A 12,778-nucleotide genomic window follows, 5' to 3' on the forward strand; every position below is an offset into this window, starting at 1 on the left:
AAATTGCACACATAGAGCAGATCTCCCACTCCGTACACTTCTTTTCAATGAGAATGACAAATCTATAACTCACATTTCTATATGGATTTGTTCAGGTTGCCCAAAAAGTGACATAATGTAGCTTTAATTAGCATTTAGGTTTAACATAGTAATAATAATCAGAAAAGCAACATGAGGCACCATCTTATTTCAACATGTCTCTAAATGTAGGTGAAAAGATGAACCTGACCAGTAAACCTATGGTATTTCCATCAAAAAGCTCCCATGAGCACCAACATGTGAGGTTCAAAGAAGCATATCAAATTGGTTGTGAAATGAAAGCTAAGAGTCTATATTTTTGAGAAATGAAGGCGTAGATACGTTTTTTAAAACAATTTTCCATCTTAAAATTTAGGCATAAGTAAAGGCTTTGATTTCTGGATAAACAGATGGAAAATGGGTCTTAAATATTGCCTTGTAATTCCATTATAAAAAACAGTTATGAGCTGAACATAACAGTATGCCAATGGAAGCGAGGACAGTAGCAAGTGACCCAACTATGGTTTGTGACTTATGATTTCCCATTATTAAAAAAGTTGAGTCTGGACAACCTCTCTCTCTCTCTGCCTTTCGGTCCAGTTAATGCCACCTCTCCCAGCTCTTACTGACACCTGCCCATGAGCCCCCCTCTCTTTCCATTTACTGTAAAGAGGATCCTCACCCACTGAGCACCGACCTACACCGGACGTCGATGGACGTTGAAAAGTAGTTGAAATTGTCATTCAACCCTGGCCTTGATGTTAACGTCCACAGATGGACAGGACTGGACCAAATCTGTACCTACCATAGATGTATGTTTCACAAGTTTGGATAGTACAGTGAGTAAAGTACAGTGCAATACAGTGAAGAAAAGTAGAATAAAGTAGAATAGAGCACAGTATATTGTACTGTACTCTACTGTGCTGCGATGTCCAAACGTGAAACATGAGGAGAATGACATTCATATCCATAATGATGCATTTCTGTATAGTACAGATCAGGGACCCATGATGTCATTCCGTCACCTGGTGTAAATCCACTTCACCTACTGCAGTTCAATAACTGCATGTCATAGCTGACACCATTCTTTCTGCAGACATGTTTGAATCTTAATTCGGAGCAGATATGTAACAAACGTTCTGGAAAACGTGGTCGCATAAAAACCAGAGGGAGATTTTATCGTAATTCTGAAACCAAAGTTTGCATCTCCACATTTTTCCCCCACTAAATTAGTTTTTCAAAAATGCTCTGTGGAAATGGTTAAAAGTAGTCCTTGTGTATATGGTTTGTTAAACGTTAAAATCAAGGGTTTTTGTTTGGCATACATTTTAAAGTGGAAACACTGAGTCAAATCGTAATTCCGTTAACGTGGAATTGCCCGTAGCTATCACACAATAACCTTGAAAGGGTAGGTGATAAATTCATACCATAGCCAACCAAACACTTCCCCTAGCCTCGTCTTTTCACACACTCACCTCTCTGACCTCACTTCAAAACATGTTGAATCTAGGCCTTAGCACAGCTGTCTTGAGTCTGAAAGTTCAGAGGGCTACCTGGTGTGTGTGTGGACTCAAAGCCCACCAGACAGACACGAGATGAGACAAGTGCAGCGCATCAAAGAGCACGACTGGAAATCATGTCGGGTTTTTTCTTTTTTTTTGGCAGACACACGTCGCACCGTCTCCACGGTTCAAATCCCTGCAGACAACCAGACAGAGAAGCAGCATGTGAAGTCCCTGACAGGACTCCCTTAGTAGGGCTGGGGGTTAGTGTGTGTGTGTGTGTGGGGGGGGGTAGAGCAAGGTAGGAAGGTAGAAAGGGAGTCAGTGAAGGTAGGGCTGGGGTGAGAGAGTTAGTAAAGGGAGAGACTAATGGTGAGGGAGCTGGAGGAGAGACCAAGGGTAGAGGAGAGAGAAGGTTCGGTGGAGGTAGGGCTGGGGCGGAGAGAGGGGAAAGGTCAGTAAAGGGAGGAGGGAGAGGAGGCCTGGGGAACAGTAAGACTGATCCATGCAGGCTGTTCAGGGCAGCTGCTGACACAGGCCTGTTTCATACACCGCTTACAGGGTCCCATAAATAACACCCCTACTAGGAGGGGCCGCCATGGTGCTCTTAAGTGTGCCACTTTAAAAGGACCCACTGTCATTACATCTGTTAGCATCCACAATGGCACCCTATTCCCTTTATAGTGCACTACTTTTGATCTGGTTAAAAGTCGTCGACTATATAAGGAATAGTGTTCCATTTGGGATGCTGCCAGAAACCTAAGTCCAGGGCGTTTGAAGTGACAGAAGGCCCAGCCTGGTGTGGAACTAGAGGTGGTGACCTCACTATAGTATGCCTGTAACACTGACACTGGGCCAGGCATAAGTCACAGGCCCTTGGGGGCCGACTCGCCCCCCTGGCCTAGGACCATAGCCACAGAGTCCGTCCCAAATGGCACCCTATTCCCTGTGTAGCCCATAGGGCTCAGGTCAAAAGTAAAGCAGTATATAGGGTGCATTTGGGACACAACCCTTGAACCTACAACCCCATCCCCTCTTTCTCCCTGCCAACTCTGTCATGATAACCCCCATCACTCCACCTTTTTGAGCTGCCAGCTTCCAACACCTATGGGACCACCTGCCAGCCACACTGGACCACAACCAGACAGCAGCAAAACAACACAGCTAACATTACAGAACATTGCAGCAGCTGAGTTGGTTTATGTTTTTTTGTTGAATTTTTCTCCCTTTTTTCTCCCCAATTTCGTGGTATCCAATTGTTAGTAGCTACTAATATCTTGTCTCATCGCTACAACTCCCGTACGGGCTCAGGAGAGACGAAGGTTGAAAGTCATGCATCCTCCGATACACAACACAACCAAACCGCACTGCTTCTTAACACAGCGCGCATCCAACCCGGAAGCCAGCCGCACAAATGTGTCAGAGGAAACACTGTGCAACTGCACTGCGCCCGGCCCGCCACAGGAGTCGCTGGTGCGCGATGAGACAAGGACATCCCTATCGGCCAATCCCTGCGCCACCCGGGAGGCCCCGAGTTGGTTTATGTTGCTGCTGATTCAAGCAGCCTAGGAGACTGCGGAGATGTTTATTTCTCAGAGTCCGTATTCATAAGTGTTTCTCAGAGCAGGAGTGCTGATCTAGGATCAGTTTAGCCTTTTAAATCATAATGAACACAATGATATGGACAGGGAGGAGATGCTTGATACATATGGCCCCTGGACTGAGGAATACCTGGATATTTTGTTTCTATTCACAATAATGCACTTGTATCCATCTCAAAATACATAAACATTATTTAGCACAAATGTCTTATTATTAATGTACTATTCACTTGCCTTTAGGGTATGGAGGAAAGGGGAACACTTCCATAAGCAAATAGTCAAATAATGTCAAGCGCAGTATTGCTACCTCCATGAAGTGGATGGTATAGTCATTCTAAGAAACTACATGTGCTCGTCATATACATATACAGTACTAATACAATACCACTACAGTACTAAAACAATACCACCACAGTACTAATACAACACTACTACAATACCACTATAGTACTAATACAATACCACCACAGTACTAATACAACACTACTACAATACCACTATAGTACTAATACAATACCACTACAGTACTAATACAATACTATTACAGTACTCATACAATACCTTCTTTGTGTCACTGAGTTGTCACATCCAAGCAGCATGCAAAGCCACAAGGGCAATGGGTGGAAACCAACACAAGTATTATTTTAATTGACATGAAGCTTTAGGGCAACATTGACACAAATACCACTAAGAAAGGAACCAGGGGGATTTGATAAAGGTTTTAATAAGCATTAGTAAAGCTGATGGATGTTCACACCCAAATCCACTCCTTTTTGGAAGGATTATACAGAAAAGCAGTCACCAAATACATATGGAATTAAAGACCTAAGATACATTATAAAAGGCATAAGCTTCTCTTTTATTTAAGCAATCAGTAAGGCCTGAGGGGGTGGGGTATATGGCCAATATACCATGGCTAAGAGCTGTTCTTATGCACGACATGGAGTGCCTGGACACAGACTTTAGCTGTGGTATATTGGCCATATATCACAAACCCCTGAGGTGCCTTATTGCTATTATAAACTGGTTACCAATGTAATTAGAGCAGTAAAAATAAATGTTTTGTCAATCCGGGGTATACGGTCTCATATCAGCATTCAGCCAATCAGCATTCAGAGCTCGAACCACCCAGTTTATAATAAGGATTATACCACAGCATTGTTCAAATCAAATTTCTGATTGACTAAAAGGGCATTCGAGAATGGACATTAAAACCAGATAACAGGACAGTTGGAAAATATATCGGGACAATATGCACCTACACATGCAGACTGTACTTGCTACAAAGTTACAGAAAGATAAACCAACATCTACACAAACTGAAAACGGATACATTGTAAACGCAAGTCCAACAAGGAAAAAACAGCTAGTTTGCAAAAACAAATCAATGCGGAGGCATTGTTTGGAGCATCTGATGACCTAAAAACGTGGTGAGTGACGAACGTGAATTTCTCCGTCCCCTCCTCGGCTAAAGGTGTCAAAATCCTCTCGCGTTTCTAGTTTGACCAGCTGTTTTCAGTAAGCATTTTTATTTATTTAAATTTGGTTGTCATATTAGCGGGTTGCTAGCAACAAATTACTTAGCAAGCTTCTAGCCTAGTGTTCGTTATGCAATGCGATGTCCTCGTAATGAACAGTGTGGAGTGTCCCGACGATGTTATTCTGGATGCAGAGGTCGTAAATCTGTGGCCGTAGCTAGCTGGCAAGCAAGGGATAAGAATGTTGCCACTGAGCATGGCAACGGAACATAAAAAAAACGAACGACCGGGTCGCCCGTCAATAACGAGCAAACCGAACAAACGGCTGGGACGCGACTCTAGCAAGCAAAAAAAGAGAAAGTATTACATATTAACTATAGTAGTCATTGTAGTAGGTTCCATTAAATACTGTATAAGCCTATGGAACCAGAGCCAAGTGGAGAAAGCCAGGGTAGCCCCCCAGTAGCCCTGCCTGACCCATAATACAGCCACTGGGAGACCCCTCTGGGGAGGAATCACATGCCCTCCATTCTCTCAAAGAGGACCCTAATTCCCTTTATAGTGCACTGCCTTTGACCAGGGTCCATTGGGCTCTGGTCAAAAGTTGAGCACTATATAGAGAATAGTGTGCTCGGACGTACAGTATCACCCCCATCGCACCCCCCCTTTAATGTATCTGACTGATGGCGGATCCATATAGCATCCAATACCCGTGTCATTCAGACACAGAAAGACAGTGACTGATGGGTATTTAGTCCAAAAAAAGCATACATCAATGCACCACTCTGTCGCTAGCAGTCTAGCTGACTACAGTGAGCTATCAATATTCAATAAGCACACATATCATATATGGGAAGACAGAGGAATAATATCCCCCAATCAGGTGTTATTGAGGTCACATCTGCACAGATATGAGCCATGGAATAGTGAATGGACCAATAAAAATCCACAGAACATCTTAAATTACTGGATATGGCTAAGGGCCCCTTAGTTGATTGGCTAAATTGATTGGCTGGTAGCCGGAGTGACAAACTGCTCTGTGCGCTACAATGTGTTGGTGTGGTATAAATCATGTGTTAAAAGGATGTTCACTGGGACTCCAGTGCATATTGATTAGTCATTATTTGTGCTAACAGACCAGGGGTGGGGGCCAGCAGCCATCCATTAATCAGGGAGGGAAAAACAAATCAATAGGTCTGGGGCAGCATCCCAAACGGCACCCTATTCCCTAAAAAGTGAACTACTTTCGGCCAGGGACCATAGGGCTCTGGGTCAAAAGTAGTGCACTATTTAGGGAATAAGGTGCACTTCCGGATACAGAGAATGTCAAGGATAGGTCTGGCCATACATCTTTTGACACGCACGCACACAGTTTGGAACCACCAAGACACTTCCTAGAGCTGGCCGCCCGGCCAAACTGAGCAATCGGTGGAGAAGGGCCTTGGTTAGGGAGATGACCAAGTACCAGATGTTCACTCTGACAGAGCTCCAGAGTTCCTCTGTGGAGATGGAAGAAACTTCCAGAAGGACAACCATCTCTGCAACACTCCACCAATCAGGCCTTTATGGTAGAGTGGCCAGACGGAAGACACCTTAGTAAAAGGCACATGACAGCCCGCTTGGAGTTTGCCAAAAGGCAAACTTTGGCCTGAATGCCAAGCATCACATCTGGAAGAAACCTGGTACCATCCCTGCGGTGAAGAATGGTGGTGGTGGCAGCATCATGCTGTGGGGATGTTTTTCAGCAGCAGGGACTGGGAGACCAGGAGGAGACATGGAGGGAAAGATGAACAGAGCAAAGTACAGAGAATTCCTTTTTGAAAACCTGCTCCAGAGCGCTCAGGACAACAGGACAACGACCCTAAGCACAAGGCCAAGACAATGCAGGAGTGGCTTCGGGACAAATCTCTGAATGTCCATGTGTGGCACAGCCAGAGCCCAGACTTGATCCCGACCAAACATCTCTGGAGAGACCTGAAAATAGCTGTGCAGCAACGCTCCCCATCCAACCTGAAAGAAATTGAGAGGATATGCAGGGAAGAATGGGAGAAACTCCCCAAACACAGATGTGCCAAGCTTGTAGCATCATACCCAAGAAGACTCAAGGCTGTAACCACTGCCAAAGGTGCTTTAACAAAGTACTGAATGTGATATTTCAGTTTAGAATTTTTTATAAATATGCAATTTATAAAAACCTGTTTTTGCTTTGTCATTATGGGGTATTGTGTGTAGCTTGATGAGGGGGAAAACAACATTTTAGAGTAAGGCTGTAACAAGAAAATATGGAAAAAGTTAAGGGGTCTGAATACTTTCAGAATGCAATCTATGTATTTTTACAAGTTCAGTTCCTGGTTGTGTAACCTTGAGTTGATTGTAAGAGTTATCTACAGCCATGACCATATCACATCTGTTATACATTCGCCCACAACCACCCCTGGAACCTCTGGTGTGCGACCCAAATGGCACCCTATTCCCTACATAGTGCACTACTTTTGACCGCGCTGGTCAAAAGTAGTGCATGGTTTATGGCATAGGGTGCCATTTGGGACGCATATCTTACTGTACACGCTACAGATTAATCAAATACTTGGTTCCTTTGTGGACCCTGTCAAGTCCGACAAATCCTGCCCTTTTATCCCAGCCTATCCTTCTGTAAAGGCACGTAACATCAGCACCTGTCCCTCTCAGCTACTGAGGCCCTACACCAGCCTGTGTGTCAGTGATCACAGATCAAAGAGAGAAGAGAAAGAGGGAAAACCATGCTACAACCAGCAACTACACACGAGTGCATATACACAGGAAAACACCCTGGACTCCAACCGACAGACCTGTCAACACTATGCCTCTAGCTGGCCCTGCTCTCCAGTCATGGGCTCTCATTCTCCCAACCACCAACCAAAGGGCCTCTGTAGCCCATTCTGAATTGCACCAGGGGGCCCCTCCTCAAGTCCCTCCTCTCTCACACAGGAGGCCTGGGACGCGTCCCAAATGGCACCCTATTCAATCTGGTCAAAAGTAGTGCACTATAAAGGGAATCGGGTACCATTTGGGACGCAACCCTGCTTGTGACAGCAGCTGTCAAACCTCTGCAAAAACGGACCTGTTCTGGGTCTGGATCTTCTCAGCAGTGAGACAGGAAATGGATATTCATCTTAATAGCCCCCACAATCTGAAAGACCTTGGAAATGTCACAAATTAAGACTAATTATGATTCCTTTAATCTTAGGTTTCCTATGTGGAACTGCTGGGGTATGACAGTGACTGATGATCTAGGCACACATGACTCAATTTGTGCTAGAATACTAAATGCTAACAGGTAGTGTTATCTCTTTCTTTACATTTCTCCAAGGGCAGAGCGGTTGCATTAAAAAAAAAAAAAGAAGCTTGTTAACGTTATGAAAACTACAAGAGAATTGACACGCAGCTTATCAGTTGCGATTAACCAATTAGTTTAATATATTTAGAGTTTTAAAACAACCAACTGGCCCACATTGGTTGAATTATTTGAATTCCATTTAGTTCCTTTTTTTGTGTGAGCTCAATATGCAGTTTCTCTAGAGAGAAATCAGATCAAGCCCCAACTGTGCGATGCAGATGCAGAAGGGAGTTGTAGTTTCCAACAGGCCAACATTCTACATAGTCTAGTGCAGAAAACACGGTAATTACATACAATGACCATAATCCATTGCGCCTCTACTTGTCCGGTCTGTGTGGGGCAAGACACTGAGAGAAGAGAGAACACGTGATCGAGAAGGACAAAGTGCAGTGGCTTCGCAAGGTACTGTATCTCTCTACCTGAACATGGATGATCTAAGTGATTGATAGTTGGTACTGCAGTCATACAAGTATGCCTTATTTACTTTGAAGAACTACTAAAATATTGATTTGGTCAGACATCACAGGAAGCAGCTCTAGAGAGATGAGATGATGAATTGGAATGAGATAATAAAGTCATCAAAAAAAAAAAATGTAATATGCATAACTGAAATACTTAAGTGAGAAGAAGTAATGGGCAGTCACTATCATGAGACTTTAATTGTTTTATTCTGTGTTGTTACAGCATTCAACCCACATAATGCATTTGTTTAAAAACATTATCGAAACCAAAAACGGGATTATTTTTCTCATAATCTAACCAAAACCGAGCTGACCTCAAATTGCTTAGCACTAATTGATTTCATGTTTCAATGTCAAAACAGGTTCCTAAAACTGAATGCTTAATCGTGTCCTTTACTTTGAACTAGACATACTTCAGACAATACCAGATTAGCATAGCAAATGAGTGATTTGAAAGGAGTGATTGGGTTGTGTGGTATGTTTAGGCAGTTATTGCCTCAGCAATCTCCCAACAGCAGATGCTAGCTTCAGAACCTTTCATTCACCCTCCTGCTAACACATTTCTAAGGCCTCACAAAAGAAAGCAATAGATTCTCAGATATCAATACATTCAAATTCAAGACAAACATTCTTCAAGTCAAAATCCAAAACAAGCTTGCTCCGCCAGATAGACTTCTTTTATTTATTCAATCTTCTGAATGAAAACCCACTGGGCCTTAGATTCTCTGTCTTCAGCCCTAATTAAAAAAAAAATGCATTTTCAGTTTAAATCATCTAATTTAATTAAATAAAGAAAACTACTTTTTGAGGGAACTTTTGTGGGCAACAGAAGTAATTACTTTGAAGTGAGTGGGTGAAATGGCAGTCCCCTAAGCCCACAACAGTTAGGTTCCATCTCAAACGGCACCCTATTCCCCATATAGTGCACCATAGGGCTCTGGCCAAAAGTAGTGCACTATGTAGGGTATACAGTACCATTTGGGAAGCAGCCTTATTTTCATTAGAGGAGGGCTCTGAACGCAAACAACCACCAGGGCCATTTCAATTCCGTTTGGAAGAGAAACACACACAACACACACCAAATCATTTTGGAAGGAAATGTTACGTGATTTATCTCCACTGCAAACCTGTCAACTCATTTCACTGCTTTGCACAGCTCTGCCGTGGTGAGTGAAATACACCAAATAGCACAGAGGCTGCTTTGCACAGCTCTGCCATGGTGAGTGAAATGCACCAAATAGCACAGAGGCTGCTTTGGGAGTGAGTTTTCATTAAGTTGAAAAAAAAAAAAACCCTGACTAAATAACCAGTGAGTTATAATAAGAAAGATCATATCTACAGAGCCAATATTTCCCTCAATTATTAATATTCAAATGAGAACCTTTGTGAGTCAAATGGAAGAATTTGAGACTGTAAAGAAACTTTCACTGCAGACCTGGAATGAATTCACCAGGTAAACGGGGGAAAAATGTCACAAATACAATAAGTCCTTTTCAACATGTAATGTGCTTTAGGGAGACAGATGTCTTAGCTGATTTGGTTCTGGAGCAAGAGATTAGGGAGACAGCTCTTTTCTCCTTGTAATATGCACAGACTGATGCCACCCAACCCCCCCCCCTCTCTGCCACAGCCAGGAGTTGGGAAGATGAGGTTGAATTAAATGCCTGGTTCAGACGCAGGGCTGGCTTTCTGACTGCTGATGTGAAGAGGAAATTCAGCAACTCTGGGAGGACAGTGGAAGTTGATCAAATTGTTTCTTGTTAAAACCAATGCGTTTTGGCCGGTAGCAGTCATGTTTTTTAATTGGCTGACTGCAGAGGACAGCTTAAGCGCTACGTTCCCTCTCGACTACTGGGTGAAGCCTGAGGCCACGGAGAGAGGGAGGGAGGCTACGCTGGGCACTGGGCTCACAGATCTGCTCCCCATTTCCTGTAAGGGTACACCACACACAATGCACTCCCTGGCTCTTTCTCAATTCATCTTTCCTCAATCACTTGTATGTCATCTCCTCAACTCCTTCTCAAAACGCATCGGAGAAGGTAGTCTGGGTGGAGGGACCATGGTCCTTCTCCTTCAATATGGTTAAGGAGGATGTGAGGAATTGTGGAAAGACTAATTGCGATAGAGGTCCTCTCCATCTCCCCCTTTGGCGACTGATGTTACCCGACTACCCAACGCCCTCTCCAGCATCCAGCCCACAACATTACACACCACACTGGTACAAGCAGTGTGCCAATCATTGTGTCAGCGCGCCCAAAAATGTTGACGACAGAATTCACAGAATGACAGCTGCAAAGAGTCAGGTTGGGCAAAGCTGAACTGCATCCTTGAGCATGGAATTGGAACATCAGCCAAAGATCCTGAAAGCGTAAACCCCCTGCAGTGCAGGAAATGTTTCCAGGTGTATCACAGCAAATGGGAGGCATTGTGTGGATTCAAGCCATTGGATCATACATATTTGCCAGGTACATATACAAGTCTAGTAGAGTGAGATTTGAATACAAGTCAGTCCCATCAATAACAGTATTAATTGTCCCGGACCTGCCGTTTTCGACTCTCTCTCGCTACCACACCTGCTGTCTCGAACTCAATGCTCGGCTATGAAAAACCAACTGACATTTACTCCGGATGCGCTGGCCTGTTGCACCCTCTACAGCCACTGTGATAATTATTATTTGACCCTGCTGGTCATCTATGAATGTTTGAACATCTTGGCCATGTACTGCTATAATCTCCACCCGGCACAGCCAGAAGAGGACTGGCCACCCCTCATAGCCTGGTTCCTCTCTAGGTTTCTTCCAAGGTTCCTGCCTTTCTAGGGAGTTTTCGCTAACCACCGTGCTTCTACATCTGCATTGTTTGCTGTTTGGGGTTCTAGTCTGGGTTTCTGTAGAAGCACTTTGTGAAATCTGCTGATGTAAAAAGGGCTTTGGAAATACATTTGATTGATATACAATTTACTAATAGCATCAACTCTAATATTACACAAAGAAGCTTTACCTTCCCAAAGCTCCCCTGAGGCATCATGACACAGCTGATATGATCCACAAGGCAGTAGACATCACATGGTGCGAAGAGAGAGAGAGGGAACACTCAGTGGGCTGTTCGTTTAAAGAGGCCCTTTCATTAATGATTAACTAGTTGGCATCACAGTGATTCTCTTCTCAGAACATTTCAAACAGAGACAAATTCAATTTATTGGAATAGTCGGGAAGCTACTGTACTGTACTAGTGAACACACTTCAAACAATCAATAAATGTCAGACTACCGTTGTTAAAATGTAGTGGATGCAATTCATAATAATTTGTTGGTGGGAAACGTAACCAACATTTGGGACGCTTTTGATGTATAGACCAGAACGTTTGAATACCAAAACATAAAAAGATGAGATGAGCAAAGCCAATAGAACTCTTTGCTTACATAATTGAGTGTTACCTACCTGTGCTTCTGAGGGAATACCAAGACGGTTCCCCCTCCAGTTGACGCGAATTGCGGCCAACAGCAGCTGATGAAAGTGTGCGTTTCATCCTCAGATTAATTTTTTCCCCTTCCCATTTCCCAGGGTCTCCAAACACACGGGTTGCGTCCCAAACGGCATGTTATTTCCAAAAGTAGTGCACCAAATAGGGAATAGTGTGCCATTTGTGACAGCCACTTTGATCTAATAATCTAGGAGCCCATATGTGACATCTTTTCATGTGAGAGACGTATTGAGAATGAAGGGGGATGCCTGCCAACGTAGGAATGGGCCCGTCTCTAGCATAATAATGGTCTCTCTCGCTGGTGATCTGACAAAACTGTCACCACCTGCCTGCGTGTGAGTGATTTAATCGAGCAAGCTTTTCTTACTCTCCGCCGCTCCAGGTATCTCGGTAGGAAGAGGAGAACATTTGAAAGATTACGCAGTGTGTTGGAGAGATAAACAACCACACAAAACACAGTCATATGGAGCGCCGTTGACAGCTGGGTGGGCGGCGAGAGAATACACAATGAGATCGGAAGAAGTGTGATCGAAAAATAGTGAAAACAAGATGGGGTCTTTTAACTCGGTTTAACTAACTCTCACGTATTCAATGTTCTGTCGCATCTAACATCTATGACTTTTTTTTACCACTTCAACTAAACTGTAATCATCTTCCAATCTTTCCTTAAATAATATTCATGATAACATTTCAGGTCAGTAAGGTCTTAACCTTGAACAGGGGTCACATCCCTGTCAGAATGCCATTCCTGAGTGGCTAAATATGACAGCCATCCATCCACTCCTAGTCTCAGAACAGTGTTCATCAAAAGGCGGTCTGTCCCAAACTATGGATGCATCCCCAATGGCACCCTATTGCC

General features: G+C 43.7%; 1 protein-coding gene across 7 annotated transcripts in view; it reads right to left on the reverse strand.

Annotated features, from left to right (window-relative positions):
• Positions 1 to 12,778, reverse strand: part of LOC112260417 (partitioning defective 3 homolog) — a 251,869-nt gene that overhangs the window by 38,978 nt on the left and 200,113 nt on the right. The gene's annotated exons all lie outside the window — the stretch shown is intronic.

The sequence above is a fragment of the Oncorhynchus tshawytscha genome, linkage group LG10 (assembly GCF_018296145.1).
Source record: "Oncorhynchus tshawytscha isolate Ot180627B linkage group LG10, Otsh_v2.0, whole genome shotgun sequence".
NCBI classification, from domain to species: Eukaryota; Metazoa; Chordata; class Actinopteri; order Salmoniformes; family Salmonidae; genus Oncorhynchus; species Oncorhynchus tshawytscha.